The 27535-nt window shown below is 47.4% G+C and overlaps 1 long non-coding RNA gene across 1 annotated transcript in view; it reads right to left on the bottom strand.

The window, feature by feature from the left end:
- The window catches only part of LOC144139416 (uncharacterized), an 83498-nt gene that overhangs the window by 18490 nt on the left and 37473 nt on the right, over positions 1 to 27535 (bottom strand). The window contains exon 3 of the long non-coding RNA XR_013316199.1: positions 8087 to 8167. This is a non-coding gene — a long non-coding RNA (uncharacterized LOC144139416). The remainder of the gene's footprint in view (positions 1 to 8086; positions 8168 to 27535) is intronic.

Genomic DNA, 27535 nt, shown 5'->3' with positions numbered 1-27535 from the left:
TCGAATCAACTTGATGGAATCGATCTGGTTCACTCAACTGGGTTTTCTCACACAGTCACGCTCAGTCGGCATGGATTTGAAGTGCGTGCTTTTGTAGCTTGTATGTCCTGGCTAGGCACTCATGCAGGCAACCATGTGAGTGTGCCGTTGCTGGTTGCGTCGGGCTCTGTGGGATGTCGGTACTTGTCCATGCAAAGCACATGATGTGTGATGAACGTTCGAAACTCTACATCCTCGAACGCACCGTAATGCCTCGAATTTAACTTGAGGGCGAATAATAACATCTCTGCCGACACATCCGTACAGAATCAGGGTGGAACAGAGCAGAAGACGAACGCCAATATTTTTTTTTCGTTGGCGTGTAGGCGCAGGGGCACCAGCCGCGACATGTGTGTGGCGTATAAGCCATGTCCGTGGCCGTTTCTAGTGTTGCCAAGCGAAGATATTGATGGCCAAACTTTTCAATAAATACCGCCTATATTTTGGTACATGAATATTTGGCTGCCACATGTTGGTAGAGATCACTGCGGTGTGTTTCTATAAACATTATAGGCAATGATAATTTCACCCTTTTTGGGTGTTTGCCCCTGGATATCAGCACATTCTTTAACTGATCGCCCCGTGAAAGCACATTCAGCGTGTGAAGTGGAGATTTTGCATTTCGCAATGCAAAAATTGAGACGCCGTTTAGTAGAACTAAAAAGCTATATTTACGTACTGGCTAGCAAAACGGAACGCTCTCCTACTCCAAAATTAGGCCAGATACGATATTATGCCTGAAGGCTGGCTATTTTCCAGCAAAACACAAATAAGAAAGGAGCACGAATATTGCACTGCTTGCAATTGCAAGCAAAGCATACGAGCATCTAGGCACTCTTTCAAAACCTGTTAACAACACACAAAGAACGCAGGCGTTTATGAAGAACTATTAAAACTGGGTAATAGTGCTAGTTGTGCAAGGCTAGAGAAACAGTAGAGCTGGCAGGCCCCTTTCCTTCATCGGAGACCTTGCTGTTACACAATACAAAGATTTCTGCACTTGCCGCTGAATGTTCGAAATGGTAGCCGGGGTCTCTCCCACACCTTGCCCCTGTAGCACCCGCTAGAACCCTCGGCAATTGGCTTCACGAACTCGGCGTTTGTAGCAGGAACTCGGCGTCTCTGTTTCCTACTTCATACGAATACTGAATGAAGGGGAGAGCATAACCGCACATAAGAGATAGCGCCACAAACGATGGGCAAAGTGTTCTCGAAAGTCGCCCTGGCCGACTCGGGGTCCTGCTCAGAAGGCACACGACCCCGGGCGCCCTGTATTTTTTCCTCATTGTTTTTGCTGGTAGTGCTCGCCGGCGGAACAAAAATTTTAAACAGCGTTTGTCTTAAAACATTCCTGCAAATTACCGGCGATAGAGTATGTGGTGTGATCCGAGGTTTGGCGGCCTTCCGCTTGGAGATTCGAAGGCAGAGGCATTCACAACTTACTTCGTGTCGCTGTCTAAGACACTACTGGGAGTGCCGGCGTTTGCGGAAGACAGCAATCAGATACGACTAAAGCGAGTCTTCAACGTTTGCCCTTCTGAAGCATTGTTACAACATGTGTTCTAAGTATCCTGCTTAGTCGAAGTGCTCCAAACTACGTTTGAAGGACATCGGCTGTGGATTGCTGTTGTCCACGCGCAAAGTGGCAAGCTGCTAGTAGTATATCACCTTGACTACGGTCTTTTCTGATTGTCCGATTCAACTTCCGCGTCGTCTGTTTCCCTAATCTCTGAGTTGCAACACTTGGCCCATGAAGAACTCACTCTAATTGCTAAGCTAACACTCGTATTTGTGTTGCCTTTTTAGTACCAATCGCTCCGTCGCCACACACGTGTCTCTACGGCGAAACGAGGGATCGCGGAAAACCGCGTGGTTCGATAACCTATTTTCACCATCTTTGTGGGTTGAAAGTACAAGAATATCAGACTGCGTTTCGTTGCAGACTGTGCAAACGGCTAGTATTGTGTATATTTTTGAACGATCTGATGCTCGGTGTTCGGAACTAAGGAGCAATCATTCTTGGTAATTATTATATGCACAGCGTGTGGTATGACTTTACGTTTAGGACATTACTTGGGAATAATCTGGCAATTACTTATGAACTTCAGCTAACGCAATTGTAAGCAAACTTCCTATTCTGCCGAAGCAATTTGCAAACCATTGGTAGATTTTCTTTAGTCACGGCAAAACAAAGTTAACACAATGAAGCCTCCCTTACGACTATAAAAGTTTTACTGCATGGGCGCACCATATTGTCACAAAGTCAAAGACGCCGCAGTTGTCTTCAAGAGAAACACGTTTATTGAAGCGAACTTGTGTGCCCCTACTACTCAAAAAATACACAGGCGGTGAAGCAGCAGTCAACAACGTGATGTGCTCAAGCGAGCGTGGGCAATTGGAATGCCACGGCTTCTTTTCTGCAGGCTTTTATCTTTCGGCGAGAGGGTTTCTGGAACCGTCAATTTACATCTAGAACATTGCAGATCAAAGAAGATTATTCTGGGCTAGAGACGTTAGGGAGAAACCGTCTGCTTCTCTGAATGAGATAGCCGGAGCGGCATAAAAATAAAGAAGGGAAGACACGCTTCACTTGGGACATAAAACAGAACCGGGCGCGGCCTGCCAGTAAAAAAAAGAATAAATAAACAAACCCATACATTGTTCGAGGCATAACCAAGCTCTAAAACTGCACCGACCCGATGCTAAAATAAAATATAGTCCGAACAAACAAAAAAAAATTCGTCATCGTGCATAGTAAGGTTTTTTCAAGCGAACTACGTGGACGACTTCAAGCCGTGTGCGTCGCAGTGATGTTACGGAATCACCATCGGGGATCACCCCGTAGGTAAGTTGGCGGACACGTCATAGAATCTGGTAGGGTCCGAAATACCGTCGCAGAAGCTTGTCACTGAGTCCGCGTCGTCAGGTGAGAGTCCAAACTCAAAGGAGATCCCCTGGGTGGCACTCGGTGTCTCAGCGCCTCGGGGTGAGGTCGTCGTCTTCTACATGCAGAAGGATGGCGCGAACCATCGTATTCGGGGTCTTACGTAGGTAAGCTCGAACGGCGTCATCTGCGTAGTTTCCTGGATAGCCATGTTGTACGCAAATCAGACATACGGGAACACTTTGTCCCAATTCTTATGATCAACGTCGACGTACATTGACAGCATAACCGCGATTCTTTTGTTCAGACATTCCGTTAGTCCGTTCGTTTGGGGGAGGTACGCCGTCAATCTTTGGTGATCCGTGTTGCTGTAGCGTAATATTCCTTGCATGAGCTCAGCAGAAAGCTCGTTCCCGGTTCCGTAAATAGGACTTCCGGGGCTCCATGTCGCTGCACAACTTGGCTCATGAAGTACTTCGCGACTTGTGCACTCCCCCACGAAAGAGTGGCGGTATCTGCGTAGCACATCATGTAGCCTGTTGCTACGACAACCCACTTGTTCTCGCATCGGGATGTACAGAACGGGCATAGAAGGTCCATTCCAATCTGGTGGAAGGGCCTCGATGGGACAGCGATCGGCTGCAGAAGTCCTGCTGGTCTCGTCGGTGGCGTTTTTCGTCGCTGGCCGTCACGCAGCTCCGGACGTAGTGGGTGGCGTCGGATGTAAGGCGGGGCAGTAGTACTTCGCCTTGATTTTTCTTATTGTGCGGGCTTTGCCGAGATGTCCGGAATACGGGTCGTCGTGGCACGCTTCCAAAATGTGTGTCACGGAGGTCTGCGGGGGCGACAAGTAGATAATTAGTTCATGTTCCGGGGATGAAATTCTTTTCGAGGACTGAGTTTTTGAGGCTGAATGCTGGTAAATTCCGCTTGAACGCCCTAGGCAGGGTGACGTTGCATCCTTTGAGGTAGTTGATTATGACGCGTAAGTCGGGGTCGGCACGCTACTGGGCGGCTAGGTCGCTCTCCACTACGACTCAGAAGAACGCTCTGTCTTTATCAGAGTCTTGTGATGGTGGGTCGACGGAAGCGCTGGACAGGTAGTTGGCATCGGAGTGTTTTCTTCTAGATTTTTAAACGATTATAACTTCGAACTCTTGCAGGCGGAAGCTCCACTGCCCGAGACGCCCACAGGGGTCCTTAAAATTGGCGAGCGAACACAGCGCATGGTGGTCTGTAACAACCTTGAATGTTCTACCATAAACGCATAGGCGAAATTTTGAAGTTGCCCATATATTGGCGAAGCACTCGTTTTCAGATGCTGAGTAGTTTTTATGTTCCTTCAACAGACCACGGCTCGCAAACGCGATTTCTTTTTCTCAACCGTTTAGTTTTAGGACGGCGATGGCCCCCAACGCTATCTTCGTGGCGTCCGTGTGCATTTCCGTTTCGCCATCTTCGTCGAAATGCGCGAGCACGGGCGGGCTTTTCAGGCGTTTTTGCAGCTCGCAAAATGCCTTTTCTTGCTCGTTCTCTCAGCTAAAAGGGGTGCTATCTTTCGTCAAGCGCGTGAGAGGCTCTGAAATGCGCGCGGAGTTTGTGACGGAGCGCCTAAGGTATGCGCACAGTCCGATAAAATCTTCGCACGCCCTTCTTGTCTTTCGGCCTTCGGAAGTTCGCAATGGCTGAAGTTTTTGCCGGGTGGGGTAGGACTCCCTCGGCATTGACGACGTGACCCAAAAACATGAGCTCCTAGCAATCGAAATGGCACTTTTCAAGCTTCAGCCTTAACCCCGACGTACACATAGCCTCGAGTACAGTCTCGAACCTAGCAAGGTGTTCGTCGAACGTTCGGGCGAATACCACAACGTCGTCGAGCTATACGAGCCAGTTGTGCCACTTCAGGCCAGCTAGCACAGTGTCCATGACTCTGAACTGTTGCTGGCGCAGTCCACACCCAAAATGGCATCACCTTGAACTCGCGCAGGCCATCCGGGGTTCTGAATGCAGTCTTCTCTTGGTCTCTCCGATCCACTTCTATTGGCCAGTAGCCTATCTTTAGATCCATCGATGAGAATTACTTCGCGTGGCAAAGGAGGTCGAGGGCATCGTTGATTCGTGGCAGGGGGTATACGTCCTGTTTGGTAATTTTGTTCAGTCCCCTGTACACAACGCAAAACCTTAATGTGGCGTCTTTTTTCTTTACCTGTATGAAAGGCGAAGCCCAGGTGCTTTTCGATGGCTGAATGACGTTGTCGCTGAGGATGTCGTCGACTTGAGTCCGGATGGCGTCCCACTCGTGTGAAGAGGCGCGATATGTTGAGTATCTGGCAGTTCAGTGTCCACCTACGGTTGGTTTTTGGTGCTTCACTGGAGGTGTCTGACGCAGTTTTGAGTTATACAAAAAACACTCCCTATAGCGACACAGCAATACCAATAATTTGTTCCATTCTGCTTGCGGTAATGCGGATGCACGTCGAAGGGATTCGCAAGCTGCAAGGTATCTTCGAGTGCGCGTTCAAATTCGGCAGCCGCCATCACGTCACTTGTTGCTTTTCTTCGAGGAACGCAACTGCAGCGCCCTTGTTTAAATGCTGGTACTCGTTGTTGAAATTAGCGAAAAAACCTGGGATTGTCGTTGCTTAAAGCACGCAATGCCTCTTGCGACAGAAACACCGGGGCCTAGAAGCAGCCTTTGGTCACTCTCTAAGATAGCGTCGACAGTGAGGAACCGCATCTTCAGAGTAGGCGCTGATCGTCAAACTTGCGCGGGGTGGCAGGGTGGCATGATCGTCGGCGATCCTTACAGCAGCACGGTGTTCGGGGTTTGGTTCCGGCGTCATGCAGTAATCGGAGGAAAATGTATAGACTTGGCCTGTAGATCAAATATTCCACCATTGGCCGTCAAAAAGTTTATTGCTAGAATTACGTTGCGGGACCAGTTCGGCAAATTGACCAACGCCGCAGGGTACGTTGTGCCGTCTATGGGTCATGAGGTGTCCTCCTGGTGGCCACTTGGCGTCATGAGGTGGCCTCCTGCTTCGCGTATGTGCGGATCGCCCCATCGGGACATAACGTTTTTCAGCTTAGACGCGAATGCTCCGCTCATTACGTGTGGCATACGTGTGGATGCCGGCACAGGTCAGGATGAGGGCGACTACAACAAAGCCGTCGATGGGCAGCTGAACGTCGGACGCCGCCTTTTTCGAGTTCCGGGTGTGTCATTGCGTCATATCTCTTCTTGTACGTGTTTAGGGTCGGCCACTATGCGTCGTCGTCTTCGTCGTATTCGCAGCAGCAGGTGCGGTCATGTCGGGTACGCGTCGCATCGTTTCGGTGTCGCCGTGTCCGGGAGACAAATCAGGGTCAGATCGGGTCGTTGGGATGAGGGCATGGTTCTTAGCGAGGCGCTGCGTCGTTGGGGGGTTTTCAATTTTCCGCGGTTGTGCAAGTTTACCTCCCAAAGTTTCTGCTTTTAGGATTCTTCTACTCGGTCTGGCGGACCTTCTACCTGAGAAGTCAGCAGTGCTACGGCGGTTGGGCGACTGGTACGGGTAGGTCGACGGTTTACGATTGAAGCGGGCTTGTCCTTGGTTGGTGTAGGATATGTATCCTTCGATCTCAGTAGTGCGCTAGCCGGGTAGGGGGCGTGGGGCGTCGACGGACAACACTCGCAAACCGAGCCTCTTGTAGGGACAGCGACGGTAGATGTGGTATGCATCTCCGCAGTGGTAGCACAGCGGACCATTATGGGGGGTTTGCCATACGTCCGTCTCTCTCGGCGCCTGGGTTTGGGCTACAGGGGGTCGTTCAGGTGACCATGGACGGCGGTACGATGGGGATCCTAGGCGACGGGTGGGAGCAGGGCGGGGTAGACGAACAGCTTTGGAGCAGGTCATGGCTTGTGGTTCGCGGGGTGCTTTCGATGGTGTAGAAGTTCCCAGTGCGTTTTGGACTTCTCCGATTACGTCGGCCAGAGAGGTGACTTTGGGTTGTGGCGTGGTAGGGAAAAATTTTGAGTTTTTCGCGAACGACGGCGTGGATTGTTTCCCTTACGTCTTCTGACGCGAATCCACGGCGTTGACGGGGACCACCGAAAACGCGTTGAGTGGTCGATCGTACTGCCTCGAACGCATTTCCTGGGTCTTCTCGATCGTCGAAGCCTTGGTGACGAACTCAGTGACGATTTTGGGGGTTTAGAATGAGTACAGCGAAGAGCTCTTGTTTGACTTTCCGCATCAAAACCCGGACCTTCTTCTCTTCTGCCATTTAGGGGTTAGTTCATCAGAACAGCATCTTCATCTCCTCAACGAACACCACAACACCTTCGTTAGGGTGTTGGATTTACGTCTCCAACAACAGCTTAGCTCGTTCTTCCCGTACGACAGTTGTGAATGTTTTGAAAAATTCTGCTTTGAACATGGTCCATGTCATTTGATACCTCTCGTAATTGTCAAATCAGACTTGAGCCGTGTCTCCGAGGTAGAAAAACACTTTCTCAGAAATTGTTCATTATCCCGTCGGTTGAAACTTCGGAAACGTTCCAGCTACTCCAGCCACTCTTCCGGGTCTTTAACAGGGCATCCTATGGAACAGGGCATCCAAGGTTGCTTCAGAACGACGGGATGATTGGCTTGGTTGACAGGGGCGCTGGTTGCGACGTATTTGTCTTCCAAGGAAAGAAGTTTTTTGGAGCGAACTTGTGCTCCCCTACTAACCCAAAGAATACACAGGCGGCGAAGCAGCAGTCAACAAAGCGACGTTCTTAAGCCAGCGTCGGTGACTCGAATCCCACTGCGTCTTCTCTGTAGGGTTTTATCTTTCGCTGCGAGTGCTTCTAGAACCGTCAATTTACATCCAGAACAACGTAGATGAAAGAAGATAATCCTAGGCTAGTGACATTAGGGTGAAACCGTCTCCTCTGAATGAGATAGCCCGTGCGGCATAAAAATAAAGAATGGAAGACGCGTTTCGCTTGGGACACAGATAACAGATCCGGGGGTGGAAGGGCAGTAAAAACAAATAATAAATTAACAAACACATACATGATTGGCAGCAATATTAGTTTAGGACTTAAATAAAACATGGCTGAAATCAGTACTACTTCTACTGCGACACCTCTAACTAAAAAAGATGGATAATATGGGTGTATATTTTACTTACTTGACAGTGAGTTTCATCTGGGTACCCACGGTAGTTGCATCCATCAGTAGCGAGGTAAAGGCATTTGTCTACCATTCCTTTCTAACACCAAGAAAATTCAAAAATAAAGAAAAATGTTGCGATTGTAGGGGCAAAGGTAGTACCAAAAGTTTTACACAGAATGCGGGATATGTGAAACATTTGTTTGGTTTGAACATGTCATTTTGTCACAAATAATTATGCACATGCTGCTTGATTTTGTGCTAGTTGGGAATTCATTGCTGGAATAAACAGGTCAAAAAACTTGGTACAATAGAAAGCCGACGGGCGCTGATGAACAACGAAGAAAAAGTTTACAGGATGTGACTAAATTGCCGGGGGTAAACCTTGCGATCGAACCTCTAATGCTGACTGATATTCAACGGGAGAGGCATTCGCCGTACACTGGGCCTGAGTAGGCTGTTGATGATGATGGGGAGGATGATATATCACGCAACCCAATTCTCTTTACTAGGCTAAAATTCCGTAGATTTCTGGCCTACCGTTACCCTTTCTGAAAACGATTTACTTTGCAGGCAATATCTGTTATATGCAGTGGGGGCTTCCTCAGAGATCAAAATATCTAACCAAGGTGTCCCGTAGGAGTTCATGCAAGGTTCCTTGCGTTTCTTAATCTATATCAATAATATGCCTGATATTGCGAATTCCTCCCGTTCGGTCTTATGGGCAGATGACATATCCGTTACGAAGTCTAGCAAACGTTTAGGTTCAATGACATTTAAGTTATTTCTGTTCTCACTATATTTTCTAATGGTTCCGAAAAAACAAAAAAAAACAAGTTAGACGAAATGTGTGATTTGTAATTCAAGCCACAGACTGTTTACGCTGGTTCGTTCTTTGGCTCTTGGTAATACTTCAATTTTAGATGCGGCGGATCTCTTGCTCTGAGGTATGTCCCTCCTGCGTCGTCGGCGTCTGTGTGCACGCCACCTGCGCATGCGCGACTCTCCTCCGTTCGTCTCTCCCACAGCTGTGCGGAACACTCTCACACCGGCGCATTAGCATAACGACAGCTGGCGCGCTTGGTTGGCGCTTCGTTAACAGCTGCTCCGGTGCGCATGTTCGCGTATACGCGACTCTCTCCCTCGGTCTCCACCCCCGATCTTACTTTCGTAAAAACACGCGAGATACCATCTGGCAGAACACGTACGAGAACCTTTGCAGCGACCATTATATCTTGTCTATAACGATCCCTTCAGGTCCGCCCCGCCGTCTCAGAAAGCAGCTTCGAATCGTGAACTGGGACACTTTCCGCCAACTTCGGGAGGTGGCGGCTGAGTCGGATGCCACTAACATTCAAGACATCGAAACCTGGATGTCCGAGCTAAATGACCATGTAAACGCTGCCACGAAGATCATTCCCGAGGAGGCTCAGCTCCAGCAGGTAGACACTAAGCTCCTCCATATGTGGGAGGCTAAATCTAGTATCCAAGCCCGTCTGCAAAACCAAAAACTAAATCGCCCACTACGTCGACGGCTTGCTCGCCTCAACCGGGAAATCGAAGAATATGCTACCCGCCTCACGCAACAAAACTGGCACAGTACCTGTGATCGTATGGATGGCCAAATGGGGGTATCCAGGACCTGGAACACCCTTAGAAGTCTTCTTGACCCCGAAAACAGCAGGCTCATCCAACGTAACAACCTACGAGCACTGTTGCATTCTTTCGAGGGCACTGACAGCGATTTATTGCATGATATACAGGCACGCTATATTAGCCCCAGCCCGCCCGATCCCCTCCCTGAGTATACGGGGAATCCCAATCCTGAATTAGATAGGGCCATCACGATAGCAGAGGTTCGCGCTGCCATTCAAGGACTTCGCACTAAATCGGCGCCTGGGCCGGACGGCATTACTAAGAAGGTCCTCCGCAACCTTGACGATAGCTCGGTAGAGGCCCTAACGAAGTACATGAATAAATGTTGGGAGCAGGGCGCTATTCCCGCCGCATGGAAAACAGCCAAAATCACAATGATTCCTAAGCAAGGAAAAAATCTTCAGCTCGGCAACCTCAGGCCAATCTCGCTAACATCATGTGTAGGAAAATTATTTGAACACGTTGTGCTCGCTCGCCTTAATCACTTTATGGAAAACAAGATCCTCTATCCACACACCATGGTTGGCTTTCGTGCCAGACTCTCCACGCAAGACGTCATGTTGCGCCTCAAACACGAGATAATCGATGGCTACGGCTGCTCTCCGCTGGACACCAGGGCCATTCTTACTCTAGATTTAACTAAGGCCTTTGACAACGTACGCCACGACGCTATCCTGGCCAACCTTTCTGATCTCGACGTGTTTCAACGAGCTTATAATTACGTCAAAGACTTTCTTTCCGAACGCACCGCCCGGCTCGTCGTTGGCGGACTGGAATCAGACATTATTACGATGGGCAGTAGGGGGACTCCACAGGGCTCCGTTTTGTCCCCTTTCTTGGTTAACGTGGCCATGATTAAACTTCCTCAGCTACTCAATTCCTTGCCAGGTCTTCAACATAGTTTATATGCCGATGATATCACGTTATGGATGTCTGGAGGCAGGGATGGCGATATTCAAGAGACGCTCCAACAAGCTGTTGACATCGTTCGTGATTACGTAACCCCTCGAGGACTTGCGTGTTCTCCGCAAAAGTCCGAGCTCCTTCTCTACCAACCATCAATTCGCGGGCGCAGACGCCCTCAAGCTACCCCAGATATTCACCTGCAAGTAGAAGGGCACACTATTCCTCGAGTCCCGTGCATCAGGGTACTAGGCCTCAGAATACAAGCTGATGGCTCCAACTCAGAAACTATTCGAGCGCTACACTCGAGCGCTACACAAATAAGTCACCTCATCTCTCGGATCGCAAAAAGGCATCATGGGCTCAAAGAAGTAAACCACGTACGGCTTGTACAGGCATTTATTATCAGCCGAATTACTTACGTCGCGCCATTTCTGACTCTCAAAAAAGCTGAACAAGATAAACTTAACTGCATTATTAGGAAAGCCTACAAACAGGCGGTTGGAATTCCCATAACCGCGTATACTGAACATTTTGAAGCAATGGGTATCCATAATAGCCTTGAAGAGCTTCTTGAGGCGCAGAGAATAGCACAACTTCAACGGCTCTCCAGTAGCGAAACGGGGCGCACTATCCTTCAACAGCTCCACATTACTTACGCCTCCCAGCATGGGGAAAAGGTGATGCTTACTGACTCACAGCGGGCGCATATCCGTATATCTCCACTTCCTCGAAATATGCACCCGGTATACAACATTGATCGACGCCTAGCCAGGGCGGCTGCTCTCCACCGCCGCCTTCGACAGGAGAAACAAGTGTTCTACGTCGACTCCGCAGAATACCCAGACAGAGCGGCCATGAGCATAGTGGCCGTGGATCAGCAGGGTAATACAAATGCCTCTGGTTCAGTCTGTACTATTCACCCAGAGACCGGGGAGGAAGCAGCCATTGCACTTGCCATATCCTCCACACCCGCAAAAATAATTGTGACTGATTCGAAAACAGCCATTAGAAACTTTGAGAAGGGTAGAATTTCACCCCAAGCGCAGCGCCTTCTTCAACCCTTTACTGGGTCTAAACTCCGCCAGGTCCTTCTTATATGGACGCCAGCACATTCGTCCTTGCCAGGTAATGAGCATGCTCACGAAGCGGCCCGAGGTTTCAGCTACCGGGACTGCCTCGATCTTGATGAGCAATCGCTACATACGGGGGGCAGGGACAGGCTTGTGACATATAGGGACATCACCGCTCACTATCGCTTAGGCCGCCTGAAGTACCCGCCGGCGCATCCCTCCCTCAGTCGGTGGCAGTCTGTGGCCTGGCGACTCTTGCAGTCCAACACCTTTCCGAACCCCGTAGCCTACAGCCGCCTATACCCAGACCTTTACAAAGAGCAATGTAGATGGTGCTCCGAACGAGCCAACCTGCAGCACATGGTATGGGCCTGTCCCGAGAAACCACAACAACACATCACAGACAATAGTGATCAGGACTCTGGAGCAATGGGAGGCCGTGTTGCTCAGCCCCGACCAAGATACTCAACGCAGCCTTGTCCAACTGGCCGAAGATGCCGCTAGGGCTCACGGGTTCCTGGCCGCCATCTGACGGGGAAGGACCATCGAACGCTCCGTTTTGTCCCCTTCCCTCCCCCTGTTTGGGCAAAATAAAGTTTTCTCATCATCATCATCTACTTCAAGCGCTGTGAATATAACGCGGGTATCACTCCGGGGTGGTTCAGCCAGCGCTCACTGTTGTTTGACTTCGCGTCACTTTGCTTGACGACTGTGTGCCTACGCGTTCACAATACGTTTCACGCGATGTAGAGAATCAACCCAATGGAAACGCCAATTGAACCCCCATATGCACCGCATCACACCAGGGATCCCTCGCGGGGAGATTTGGGCGATTTTTGTAAAGAATTTATTACATTCTTTGGTATCCACCTCTTTTGTCAGCTGAAGCTTAATGATGGCACAAACCACCTGAAAACAGCGGCTGAATTGGACATTCGAGCAGTAATGAAGGCTAGAAAAAAAAGTATTTAATAAAATTTCCTCTGGCTCTATTCTTATTCATTCACAGCCACCTTAATTATGGCTTCCTTGCAGAGGGCCCCATTTATAAATAAAATTTTCACTCCTTTCAACACATCCAGAACGAAGCATTGCGCGTACTTTCAAATAGTTCCGTTTGCGATATTTTGGCGTTACTGCTACGCAAGTGAAATATCTGTAAATCAACTGTTTTCTCAGCACAACATATATGTGATCTTTTTTAAACTAATAACCAAACAACTCTCTTATGAATTTATGAATTATTAATGTTTGCGTAATCCAAACCCCACCATTTTTGCGTGCCAACCGAGTTTCTGATTGCCAAGAGGTAAAACAGACTACGGAAAAAAGGGCTGTTCACGTGGCTTTGATTTTTATGTTGAACACTCTGCCTCTGAAACTAAACGCGCTATGTACTTAACGCATTCAAAAAGTGCAAGAAATTTTTCTCCACCAGTATCTCTCTTCTCAATGTCACTTCGCACTTTCTAAAAGTGCGTTCCGATGTGTCTCCTCAGAAGGTATTTTAAAGTTATCTTTTTATTACGATTACGCATAATTTCTTACACAGCTGCCACTCCCGAATTGTTCCCAGCTCCCGAATTGTTATGTATTCGAACTTCTTAGTATGTGTATGTTTGTGTGTGTGTATTGATTGTATCTTTGTACGAGCTTTGTACCTTCTGCGTACTGCTGATCTGCTAATTTCCTAACACTTTCTGTGCTGTTTGCTTTATGTGTCTATTATTGTAACTGTCAAGAAGAATCCCGGGACAGTCACAAGACTTTGGTACCCTCGTCTGTATATTTTAAAATTCGAAGTTTTCTTCTACGACAAATATACTACTTATTCTTCTTCTTCCTGCCAAAGTGATTGCTAGCCCGTGATGGGGATATGGCCATTAAAAAAACGAAAGTTCTGGAGCTTTACATCAAATACTACAGGCTGCAAGAAGATCAAATTTCTCCACAGAGATGTTTGACCCTATCGTCAAAGCGCAAGCTTCTGTGGAGTCGAGGGCCTGTTGTAGGCACCCTTGGGCGTGCCCGGGTCTGCCTGCTTTGATCACTACGCACTCAATATTTTCTCCCTTTTTGGCCAAAAGTTGTGCAACAGCTGTGGAAAGGTGTTCGAAGGCATTTTTTACCAGTTTTCTCTTATTCCAAAACCATAATTTCCAGCTTCATAACACTTTCCTTGGCAAAAAGGGGGTTTACGGCCTCTAAAAACCTCAAGTTTCTGTAGGTTATTGATGGAGTGTGGAAAGGGTGTTTGCTGTTCGGATGTAGGCATTATTTTTAGGGCCATATATCAACTTTAAAGACTCCCACCCTTACCATTGTGGAAGATCCTAAAGTTCATCGGTGTGTTTACTGTTTACACAACGTGAGCCCTTTATGTTAGAAGAAACAATTGTACTACACTACAGTTGTTACGCAATAATAAACAGCGCACAAATCCCGGGTAGTTTCTGAAAAGGATATTCTTATTAGTGGTCTTGCCTCTTCAAAATTGTCTTGTATCAAGGGGAAAATAATGCGATTTTTGTGTATTCTCTAAATTGTTTGCTGTACAGATACCAATATATTTCTTTTGAATATAAAAAAGTATATCTATATATATACGTCTTAAAGCACACCCTAAGCCCTTTGCACCCTCAACTACTATCCGAAAGCATGGAAAAGTTTTGTAAAAACGTTGAATTATTTATTTTTTGCTGAACACGCATTTCTACAATAGCCAGGGGCACCATATTATTTTCGAAGGTGTTTTATAGGTAGCAGTAGGGTGTTAAATCTCCCGCTGGGTATGCGCTGTTCACCATAATCATCATAATAGCACCCCTGTCATTAAATCTGTCGTCCCCGCTAAGGGCAGCCATGACCCAGGTCTGCCTTGCGTCGTTCTTCCGCTATATTTTCTGGTGCCGAAACCCGGGAGAATGCCCGCACACGACGAAGGAGACCACCGACGTCCCCTCCGGCTTGAGGTACACAGAACCCCGTTCCGTTGACTGCTGTTTCTGCTGATCACGCCGCCCTCAGCCGGAGGTCGGCATGGCTGGCCCAGACCGTACAGTGACGACGGACAGCAAGTGTCGAATAGATAAGCTGCGCCGGCAGCAATGCATTTTTCGCGTAGCTACTGAAAGACTTCTCAAGGCAGCGAATGAGCTTGTGGAAGCCCCGTCTCCATCTCCACACGACTTGCAAGCGAGCATTGATCTGCTTGAGAGCAAAGATGCCACAATTTACGAGATAGACCAGACAATTATCGATATTCTTGACCATGAGGAAGTCCAGCGCGAATACTTCGAGGCCTTGGCGTACCGAGGAAGTATATGCCGCGCCCTCAACCGGCTCCGCAATTCCTTGAAGGTCTCAAAAGCATCCGGCATGATAGGCACCACCAACGCCACTCCTAACAGGCGAACTTTCCCTCGACCACTGACCATTGTGGCCAACAGCGTTCTCCCGATAACCCATCGAGGTGTTTCTCTCGTCCGCTCACTGGCAGCGACCTTGCCAATTGTAGTGCAAAATGTCAAGGATGCAACCTTTAACGGTGAGACACGTGAATGGCAAGGGTCTGGGAACCATTTCGAGTCGGCAACCCGTGTACAAAGGGATTTTTCTGACATCGACAGCGTGAGGCCAGGAGGTCTGTCGAAGGATAACATCTTCATGAAGGTGGTGCAGGAAGACAATGTGACGTGCGACGCGGGGAAGCGATTCTTGTTGTTACCAGAGAAGGAGAAGACTATCAACAACAATTTTCCCGGTAACGTCTCGCAAGTCTCCTACAGGAACAAGCCGTCGTCGCAGCGCAGGATGCGCCATACCAAAAGGCTGAACACACGAACTTGCAGGTGTGACCCAACACCGAGGCAGCGTCGAGTGTCTGAACAAAAGGCAAGGGTGATGACCGCGAGGACACGCGTGCAACAGACAAGGACGACTCGGCTGCTTTCGTCCAAACGGAAGACGAAAAACATGCGTTTAAGGACGGGAAAGAAAGGCTAGATACTCCGCAGTTTGGGTTTCAGAACAAATTTGTTCCTGATTTCATGAAGGGTGAATCCTTATTGGAACTACTTAAGACCCGACCAGCTCCTATCGTCGCAGTAGTTGAAAAGGCTGCGGTCACGAGCGAATCGCAGTCGTTCTATCGAACTGAAATTGAAACGGCAGAAGAAACCTTGCTGTTCACTGCTTGTCAGTGCCAAGAAACCGCAAGATGTGGTCAAGAAGCAACGGAGCCACATCGTACTCTGACACCCAGCCCGAAAGCACGCTTCTCAGAAGTAGAAAAGACCGAAAGGAAAACTCGAGGCAGCCGGCACACTGATTGGGGAAGACCAGTCTACGGCTACACCAAAAATTTGAGCATTGCCCGACACCATTTTTACTACAGTTCATACAAACCTACGGGGCTGAAAACGCTTGAGGGAGCTATTCGCCCAGGTCGGTTGTCATACGCGACGCCTTGCCGCCACCAGGGTGTGCTGAAGGCTGCGCGATGGAGCATGCATCGATTGAAACAGAAGAGGTGACAAATTCGAAGACCGCTTCGCAAGGGCTGACTACGGACCGAAAACCAAAGTGTTAGGATTGCGGATTCAGTGTTCAACCATCGATTATCTTGGGCGCGGGAGGATGATAAATCTCCCGCTGGGTATGCGCTCTTCACCATAATCATCCTGAAAGCACCCCTGTCATTAAATCTGTCCTCCCCGCTAAGGGCAGCCATGGCCCAGGTCTGCCTTGCGTCGTTCTTCCGCTATATAGGGTATTGGGAGGTGTTTAAAACCTTTGTCTGTGTGACCCAACACCATCATTTTAGCTACAGGTGTAATCACACCGTACCTGTGCGGCAAAAAAGGTGGTGGCTGACTAAACACCCTCTTTGAATCGTAGGATGTTGAAAATGTGTCATTCGGCTTTACAGTTCAGAATACATGATGCTTTTATATATTGTGTAAACACCGTTACGTGAAGAACAACCACCCCTTGTGAAAAATCTTCACAACCCCCCCAATAGTACATCATGGCCATGTACTAGGGCTCCTTAGAACGTGGATAAAAAATCGGTATGCTATAACTGTTGCTGCACGAAGGCGTTAAGAACGAACGAATCAGTGTTAACCGTCTGAATATTCTTTTGATGTTACTGAGTTGGAATAGTACTACAAATGACGTAAATAAAGTGAAATATTCATATGAGGGTAGCACAGTGTATTATTAAATTGATCGCGCCAATAAGATATATTTTTGCAAGAAATTAAAATTTAGTGCACCGAATGCAGACACTAACATTTTGCATGCCAGTACTGTCCAAAAGCTGTGAAAAGTTTTGTATGGTAGCCGCGCCTGTATGTTCATTGCATTAACACCGTTTAAATACGGGTCGTAATAAAAATAAACGCCCCTTTCGTATAAATAGAAAGATGGTTGAAATGCGAAGCTTTCCTTGCGCAAGAAATTAGCGTTGGCGATTGTCTTGTTTGAATTGGGTTTAATTTATAGTTGAAATAGCAGAGGAGATTTGAAACTCTAATATGCTAACTCCTTCTATCGTGACAGAATGGTGCAGTCGGATAGACGTCCTCTTCATCACGTAAGAAATCCACGATCAATTCCGATTACGAGGAGCGTTTTTTGTTTTATCATCATTCATAATTTTCATGGTTATGTACGCTAACATTTCCTGCAGGTGGCTTTTCGTTGAGTGCTTTTTTTATTGCAACGCCGCCAGCAGCAAGAAGAAGTAAGCTTTGCTTTAATGATGACGACTTTTTTTCCGAGGGTGTTTAAAATGTCTGGGATATGTGTTGAAGAGGTTATAAAATTCCATGATTGATTTATTTACGTACTACTTAAATCAGTTTCTCAGTAGGCATCAAGATTAGGAAGAGTTTTAGAAATGCACGCGCTTACTTATACATGCTTACCTAAAATTCCTAATTCTAATATTACCAAGAAAATATTTAGTCTTGAAACGAGCCCACCTCATCGAGCAAGTGACTTCGTTCTATCAGATATAAAGCAAGGCGAGCCGACGTATTTGTACGGTAACGTTCATATATACCCGCTCTCTTCATCTATCACGTAGGTTTTCTGTTCATGTTGACTCTATCAGTATGTCATGCTGCGCCTTCAGCTTGTTCCGTCGCCAACAATAGCTGCATTGTCGGCACCCTTATTTCAGGGTAGAAAGGGAGAGAGATTGCTATTTATCAGAAGAAAGCAGAGAGATCCGCTGGCATGTATTCGCCTACATGCTACTCAGCGGTGGTGTGGATCAAGGAAATAAAGCCCCTAACGGAAACAGGGCGAAAGACACGGGGAAAAGAAAGCGGTAAAAAATACGGCAACATGGAGTGTTCCTTTGATCACGTAAAAGTCCAAGTGGTCTCACAACAAGACAATGTATAGCTGTACATTCTCTCTGCGACGCCGATGTCGTGTAAATAACCAAACACTGCATCTAATACTTTTCGCTGGGATAATGGAGATGACCATGGTTTAAGCAGAGCTTTCAATGATAAAAGTCCGCTGTTGTGGCACTCGATTTTTTTAACGTGGTGGTGCCTTTCGTGGTTGTACGCCGGACACTCTAATAAAATGTGTTCAACAGTTTCTGGCAAGCCACAGTTTTCACAATAAGAGTTTGTGGTTTGACCGAGGAAATGTCGGTAGGAGTTCGTATGTGCTGCGTTGAGGCGTAACCGATGGTAGAGCGTCTCAAGTCGACGTGGGATTCGCACTGGGAGCCTCATTCTGAGGTCATAGTCTATATGATACAGAAAAGGGTGATGAGGTTCGCGAAAGGACCAGACGCCGTTTCGTTCCTCTAACGATAGCTGCGTCGCTAGCGCTCTAGCCTCGTGCTTTTTATTTAAAAAAACCCGTCCACCTCCCCGAAGAGGATCGTGCGGAAATGCGAATGCATTGGGTGCACCGATGAGTGCGGTGCGAGTAATTATTAATTATGGCGTACTTAATGAAGAATCGCTATCAAGGCGCCAGGCGCGTGCTCCACTGCATTATATAGATTCCGAGCGCAGCGAGCGGAGAGAGGGTACGCGGAGAGGACAGCCCGCCGAGCTCCGCGATGCGAGCGCCCTCAAGCGCCCACTCTCCGCTACTCCGGCCGAGCTCCGCGATGTGAGCGCCGTCACACGCCCGAGCGCGCTCCTCCTCTCCCCTTGCCCTTCGCAATTCCCGCCCGAGCTACCACCTGCTCCGGTTGCTAGGTGCGCCACAGCTGTTGCTAGGAGCGCGGAGGAGCGCGGAGAGATAACACCTGCGGGCGCACGCCGACAGAGCACGACAACCCCCGACTAAGAAATGCATTCGCATTTAAAAGCCGAGGAGGAGAAAGAGGAACTTGCACGCGCTTTGAACGAGGAGGATGTAGAGAAAAAGAAGAAGAAGGCGAGCTTGCTCGCGGCACCTCGTGTTCCCTCGCGCAAGGTACACCACAGCTGTTGCTAGGCGCACGCCGACGAAGCACGACAACCCCCGACTAAGAAATGCATTCGCATTTAAAAAATTCCTGCATTGCTTTGTAGTAGCCCTCTGCGAACCGCCTCATCTGCTTTATTGTTGCCCAGAATGCCACAATGTGCGGGTATCCACCGTAAGGTCCCATGATGCACCACGACGTAGGCTAGATGGTGCAGGTAGGTGACGTCGCGGGTTATATGGTCGTGAAGGCTTAAGCAACTGGCACGCCGCAGGGTTTTCAATGCTGTCTTTGAATCAGTGAATATAACCCATTCTCCTGAGGGCTGACCAAGAATATAGCGGAGGCCTTGTTTAATTGCATGAAGCTCGTCCGACGCAAAAGAGGTTGCACATTCAAGGCGGTAGGGCAACGCTTGGCCGGTGCACGAAACGCAGATGCCTGATGAACTACGGCGAGGTGTAGATGAACCGTCCGTAAAAATGTGGGCCACATGTGAATAACGGTACTGATGTGGGCAAGCGCAAGTTCAAGGAGGCACAATTGAAGGAGGCTTTGCTTCAAGTGGAAACCAGGTATGTTGAGTTTTATGCACACCGGTGAGAGAGTTCAGGAGGGGGGGGAGCCCCATAGCAAGGCCTGTTGCGCTTGGGATGGCACATATATCTTAACAGAGTTTTTAGTCTCTGCGAAGCTGGATGTCTTGTTGCACTGTAAAACAAGGGTCAAAAGATTGGTTGTTGCGTGCGATCGATAGGTCAGGTATATTCGGAATGTCTACTGAATCCGAAGAACATCTAAGGGCAAGCAACCAGCCTCCACAAAGGCATTAGCACAGGAACAACCCCTAGGAAGGCCAAGGCAGGTGCGCAGGCAATTATACCTTGCCCCATAAAGCTGCTTTTTGCTAGTGGTAGACAGTCGCTGCAGTACAGGCAGGCTGTAACGCAGGAAGTCATCGACATAAACCTCGTAGAGAAGCACCATCGATCGACGGTCACTGCCCCGTCGACTTCCGGCAAGGTTTCCAATGATTTGCGCCGCCACGCAAATGCGACTACGCAGTCTCCGAACCTAACTTGCCCAGGGGAGGTTTCCACCCATGGTTATCCCGAGGTATCTTTGAGTGCGCACATAATGCAGGCAACGACCACCAATGATTTTTGTGTACTGAGTCGTCCGCTTGCGGGTGAATGCCATGACAATGCTCTTCTCAAATGAGAGGTGGAGGCCCTTCGGTGCCAGATATTCAGAAATATTTTTAGAGCTTCCTGGGGTCTCTGTTGTGTATTTAGATGTGCCCTTGCGGCACTCCAAATCCTGCTGTCGTAGGCGTAAATTGTGACCTTGACGCCAGGAGGCAGGAGGACGTCGATTAGTGTAATTTTTCATAGCAAAGGACTCAAAATCGCTCTTTGAGGTACCCCATTTTTATACTGTAACATGACGTAGGACCTTCCGATGTGCTCAAAAAGATCTCGTCGTTCCGAGTCGCTGGAAATCCATGCATGCAGCCTCCCACCAAGTCCAAGAGCCGCAAGGGACTCTAGAATCGCTGTATGAGAGACGGATTCAAATGACGACTTTGTCTAGATATACCACTGTTGCTATGTGTCCGTGGTGTAAGACCTCCTCTAGGGACGTCACGAGAGCAAAGATGTCGATAGCTAACAGGTTTTCTAAAAACCCATTCATTTCTTGTAGATAAACATTCCTGCTTTCTATGTACTAAGTCATTGTTTTAAATTCATTATTTCCATGATTTTTCCAATAAAGTAAGTATAGCTATGGGGCGGAAAGAGCCGTATCATATTGGTTGTTTTCCTGGTTTCAGAATTGCTGTTATTTTGACTCTTCCATTCTACGGGCAAAGTACTCCGCAGCCACGTCGAGTTATAATACTCCAGAAGGCGTAAGCGGGAGTGATAAGGGAGGTGGGGAATCGCCTTATAAGTGATGCCATCGCAACCTGGAGAAGAGTGTTTCTTGAAGTTTGATATTCCCGTATTCAGCTCGCTTACGAAATGGGAGGTGCATGGCAGGTATGGAGGCCGGGGGCGCTGTGTCAGAAACACGTAGAGAGGACACTTGAAGCATAAAAATAATAGACAGGAGCCTACTATTCTCTTCAGCCGTTTCTTTTTAGGTACCGTAATTACCCTATTCTAACGCGCACCTTTTTTGAGGGAAAATAGGCCGATAAATCGCATGTGCGTTAGAATCGGATACGAAACCGTAACTGCCAAAACAGCAAAAATTTCGTCCCCCCCTCGCCATCGCCATCTCAAGATGGCGCCAAAGCCTTTAGAAACATCTAGGAAGACCTCCTCCATGTATAACAACAGTTTTTTGAACGGAGGAAGCTTAAGCGCCTATGGTTTTCTATCGGCGTTCACACAAATCCTCAAATCGTTCCACTTGCGCACTTGCTAACAGCAATGGCAGCAACGGCTCTCACGCGTCCAAAACGAGCGGTCGGCTGAAGCGTGCGGCTCTGGAGAAGCTCGCGGGAGTGGCGTGCGAGGCGTGGGCCACGATCCCCTCGACAATGGTTGAACGTTCGTTCTGAAGTGTGGCATCGCGAACGCTCTTGGCGGCACCGATGATGAGATGTTGTGGTCAGCGGAAAGCGACAAGGAGGGAGATGAGTGAGATTAATTCGGGAAATAAATCGCCCATTTCTCCCGCATTCGTTGGTCTGGGTTATAATGTTCCGTGCGTGTTAGAATCGGAGGTGCAAGGTTTTTTGGTTTTTTTGCCAGGAAAATCGGGTGCGCGTTAGAATCGAGGGTGCGTTAGAATCGGGTAAGTACGGTAATTCCGTCGTGTAATGACAGTGCCCAGAATGGTTTGAGCGGCTGGTTGTTGTTACGCATGGCCTTTATGACTCGCCATATCCGAGAGAAAGACTGGCGGACATATCAATTTAGTAGAGAAGTCACGCCACCGGTGTCAACAAAACTTTTCTAAATAGCGTCGCACATGCATTTGACCCTTGCGGGCCTGCCTGAAATCTTCTGAATCTTTATTACAGCGAGACTTCCGCTCAGCGCGCTAACGGATAGCACTCAGGCTTTTGTATTCTGCATCACATTTTATAGCGAGGTGCTCCCGAACGAATCTGGAGGATTCCTTATTACAACGAACCATGACTGGTATTAGGTCGTTGTCGGAAGTGTCGGTGGTTATCTCCATTCTCGACAGGGGTATTTGCAGCCTTACTCCAACATTGTGGTGTGTTCACAAGCAAATCGTTTTTTTTCTACATATTCGTTGTACTCAAAATCCTTTTTTAAAAATCTATTCCATGGGACAAGATTTTCCAAACTTTTCCACCAAAAGGTGTGTGCAAAGTGTAGTGCGTACGAAAACTAATTCCGCATTAAGGTTTGTTAAATGTGAGCTACAGATTCTAAGGACTGGTCAACCTTTAGCATACCGAGTAGAAATACTTCGTGCTATTACAGAGCCTTGTGGGATTCCTGGTTTTGGTGTTGATAGTCTTCGCATGTGTGCTCGCATATTCCAATTTATGTACATTGTCGTATAAAAAGTGCCTGAACTGTTGTGCAGGCGGGCTCTGCGGCAGACCTTATCGAGTGCCCCTATTTTTTCATGATGATCCAGGTTTTCTTGAGATCTATTGCTTCTTTGATTTCTATTGCTTGGTTAAATTTGGTTTGAGAATGGCGGGGTACTTTGTGTTATTCTCGAAAATCTGAAGTGGTGCATCTTGTGCAACATTGGTGGATGGGTACCTTACCATGTTGTACGGACGTACTTCTTCCTTTTCGAAATGACGTTGAAGGCAGTAGGAGGTGATTAGCTTCATGTATTCGATGGCATTTGAGGTTAGTTGGCTCTGGCTAAGGCTGTCGAGTAGGAAGGCTTCTTCTGGATTACGAATAAAAACTATGTTCTAATACTATGTTCCTAATCCGCCGTTACCTCCCAGGGGGTTCTTGTCCAATCTACGTTTTGAATATTCCTTCAGAAGTGCCAACAAATATTTACCGGCTGTGTTCTTTCTGAATGCAACGTCATAGTGTCACGCGAATTTGGTGCTGGTGTGCACTCCGACCACGGTACCTGCAGCGGCTGTGTGCGCGCATTGCGCCTGCGCTAGGCGTAGAAAGGAAGCTCACTCCAACTCATGGCGTCGCAGTTCTCCTCCGTCTCTACAGCCGAACTCATCACCTCTTTCTACCTCACTTCTCTGTCTCTGCCACCGATCTCGTCGCCTCCTTCTGCGGCAGCACAGACCACCCCCTCGGGCGGTCACGTCCTTTAGCGGCAGCCACCCCCGCTGAAAGCTGAAGGAGGCGACCGCCAAAGGAGGTGGTATGTGCCGCCGCAGAAAGAGCCGACGAGAACGGCGGCAGAGACGGAAATGTGAGGTCGCCGCCGAAGGAGGCGAACGCCAAAGTAGGTGGTCTATGCCGCCGCAGAAGGAGGCTACGAGATCGGCTGCAGAGACGGAGAAGTCAGGTCGTCTAACAACTTGTTTGAGCCTATTTATTTTATTAAAAAAAGGGTTTCCACTCATACTGTTCGCTAATAAAACTTAACTAACCACCATTTATGAATCATGCATTTATTAAACCTTAGCAAAGAATATCTATTCGAGGTAATAAAGGGTGTGGTAAAGAGGAATTCACTGTTGTCTGGTTTCCCCATTGGTAGATTCTCATTTGTGAATCCAAGTGACGTCATATGAGTAATCGTTGTAGGTGTCGTCGGCAGCTTCGCTTTCCAACCACCGTTACCGAGATATTACCGCGAATTTGTTACAATAATTTCTTCATTGAAAGCAGCGAATAAAAGCGAAATGTGGTTGTCTAGGCGATGGAATACGTATGTCCTTGATAGACTGGATAAGCCGGTCCGATTAATTGTATTGCTCAATGTAAAGTCCTGCAGCTTGTCTGCGTCGTGTTTTTTGCCGCGTCCGGGATGATGAGCGCTCTGCGTGGCCTCGATTTGTTTTCTAGTGCTGAGTAGGCATTGAAACTAGGCACATATTTCCATACGCTATAAATAAAAGAAAGAAGACTAAGACGCTAATAGGACAGGGACGACGCGCGAACTTGCGGTTGTTTATTACAAAGACGACAAAAACGGCGTATACCTAAAAATGTATACATAAAAGCGATACTTTGCGCTTGCGGGGCAAAAACCGATGAAAACTTAAAAAAAATAACAAATAACATGAAGGTGAAGAAACATACCTACTCAGACGAATATAATGCACGAGAACACTGGCAGAAAAATGGGTAATGACTGCATGAAATATGCTGTCATTGTCAGTGGGGTGTCTCTCTCTGAAAGACGTTTCGCTCGGCATTGCACAGCTGGATAGAGGGAGGTTTAGCTCACCCTTGAGCTTCTCTGATTGTATGGTAGGCTTCAACGATCTCGCGCAATATCTGGTCATTGAATGCCCTCAAACTGCGGTGTGCACTCGCAGGTTTGGCTAATTGTGCGGAGGAGTAACAAAATGTTCATTGGCTGAGTTTGTGTACCGGCCTATCGGTGTTCTGTGAAGCGCTCACTGACACAAATTCAGCTTCATCCGATATGCGCTTGCCCACACGCCCGAAGAATTTTATATACTATGTTCATGTGACAGGCAACAAATATTTGACTGTGTTTCACACCTCATTCCTCTTCTGCTCCTCTTCCTTTCTTACGTTTACTTTCCCTCGCTTGCCCTTAGGCTTTAGCGGTGAGAGAAGAGCACTTTACACCATTTTTCTGCAAGCTTTTTTAACCTGTGTGATATTTCGTAAGTATATGACATCGGTTAGAAAAAGCTGCTTTAGTTTATCATAGACGGAACTACGATCAAAGAAAAGGATGTAACAGAGAAAAAGTCACCGTGGGCAATTCTATATACCCATAGAATATCGCCCAGGTTTAAAAAGCGTACTGCAAAGAATGGCGTGATTGGTTTTCTCTGTGCCACAAATTAAAAAGCATGTGCGAGAAAGGGAACAGAAGACAGGACGGTGAAGAAAAACTTGCCGTGAAACACAGGCGAAAATTGGTTCACCATCAGATGCACGCCGTATAAAAAATACCTCTGGTTAGTGGGCAAGCTTTATAGGAAAAAAAACACATGGTACATCAATGACCCCCTCATAAAACACCGATACGCAGGTCAGCAAACACAGCAAACGAGCAATCTGTAACTCCATAGCAAACCTTGAGAAACGTACGAGTACGCACCAAAGTTTCAGGACACGCACGTCTTCGCAAGCGTTGAAGACAGGATATTGCCCGAGATCCATGAAGCCACACAATAACAAAAGCGCAAGAGGCTGCTAGCCCTCCGTCAATCCTCCTTGTAATGATGAACAAAACTTTTTTACATAGAGGAACCACGATTAGAAAGAAAATATACTGCAATCAATCATTACCACATTTCCTGCTAGTGTTCTTATGCCTTCTTTTCGTCTGAGTAGATATGTTTTTTAGTTTTATGTTATTTTATTTTTGTTTTCAGGTTTTTACCGTTTCTGTACGCGCAAGCGCCGGGCATCGCTCTTGTATATACATTTAGGCTTCTTGCTTTTTGTCGCCTTTTTAATAGACTCCGGCAAGTTTGCGCCTCGTCCCGGTCCCGTCAGCATCGCATGTCTTTTTATACGTAGTGCGATTCAATCTGAAACATCAATCACTGGGCCGAATATACGTCTTTTGAATACATTTTCATCCACTGAACATTACGTACTGCGCTGAGTATAATTGTAATTCCCCTTCAGCGTATTCATCTGTTTTCTACGTTGGCTGTTGTAATTTTATTTCTTCCAGCGTTTGCCCAGTGCCGTTTGTGCTTCCCAACAAAGTCCTTTGTGTGTTCCCTGTTGGTTGGTGCTCCGTTTTCGAGTAAATTTTGGTGCAGTTCTTTGCTTTCTTGTGCTCTTTATTCCAGGCTTCAAAAGTTGGCTGGTGACAGCGTTGACTGCCTAGCCTCTATTTGTGCTTATAATAGAGGCGCTGTTTGTACTATTTAAGACGCTTTGGCCTTGCCTGGTGGATCTTTTGTAGGGTTGCATGTTGACTGCCAAATTATTTTTGTTCGTGTGTTCATTGATTTTTAGGCTGTCTGATAAAGATAGAGAAGTCCTGGTTGGTGTCGGTCTGCACAACACGTTCCAGTTTCTTATATTCAGGGAACTCATTTTGTGTTGTGTATTCCGTTAGGGCTAGCAGTCGAAGTAATCTATTGCCCTATTTACTGCGTAGTTAGTAATTCAGAGCCATATTCAGGGAATTGAAATCACCTTTCAATGGGTGTTCCTGTCCTGCATGTGAGTCGTTTTTTTATTTTTGTATCGTAGATTTTGATAGGTTGTATATATTGGCAAATTGAGTAAAGCGTCCCTGTACAGAGACAGATTTTTTGAGGCTGGTATTGGTTTCATGTTGATTGTTAGCGTCTATACTGTTGCTTACCAGATGGGGATGTTGTGTGACGTTTATAGGTCATGGTGCCCTCCATTTTTTTGTTCTTTCATGCTTTTTTTAGTGGGATACTTAGAGCGCAGAGCTCGGTTGTTATCCGGTGGTACACGGTGGCTGTTTTCTCCGTAAGAAATGGCACTTCCACTGTAGGATGAAAATCTACTAATTGCTATTTTATATCAAGTAGCTGGGGATGCGATGAGCTTAAGGTTTCATGATATTTGTTCTGCTCTGAAAAACAGGGGGTTTATTGCATTCAGAATACGTGGCTGTAATGTTTGTTGCTGGTTTCTTATCGCGGCTGTTCTTTGTACTTGAGCTTGGTGGATTTCCGACAGAGTCAGGCAGGTGGCATATAAGGCGCTTGCCGGCTTGTACTTTTTTGGGTTGTTTTATAATAGGAGCGCCACGTGTTCCTTGTTGTCGGCGATTTTTTTTTTTTGAGAGGTAGAACATTTTTTTTCAGAATTCTGCTTGATTGAACGATGACCAGCTAGGTTTTCGGATCTGCTTCTTTTGGCGAGCAGAGCTTCTTCATTGCCCCACTCACAGTTTTCGCCTTTCGCGTCCATATCAGCGTATCTGATGGCGGGTAGGAGTAATTACCATCCTCCAGATATCTTAGAATTTGTTTTGGCGTGTTGCAGTGTTTGATTACCGGATTGTGTCTGAATTTTAGTTTTTGCGCAAATGTTGTGTATCTGGCTTTAGTTTTTTTTTCGTCATCTTTTTTCGCTGATGCGGATTTCGCAAAATGTGGGTGGGAAACTTTCGTGAAGATGCAGCTGGATGTCCATGCTAAAATCACTTCTTGTAGCATTGGGCGCGTGGTTTGTGCTGTGTACATTATGTAGGCCAGCATTGTAGTGGACTTCTACAGGCACGCATGTAACGGCCAACCTGGGATCCACAGTTTGGG

This window comes from Haemaphysalis longicornis, unplaced genomic scaffold (genome assembly GCF_048455015.1).
Source record: "Haemaphysalis longicornis isolate Haplotype H1 unplaced genomic scaffold, Haemaphysalis longicornis Haplotype H1 scaffold_5, whole genome shotgun sequence".
In the NCBI taxonomy this organism is placed as follows: Eukaryota; Metazoa; Arthropoda; class Arachnida; order Ixodida; family Ixodidae; genus Haemaphysalis; species Haemaphysalis longicornis.
This window is presented reverse-complemented; position numbering and strand designations above follow the sequence as displayed.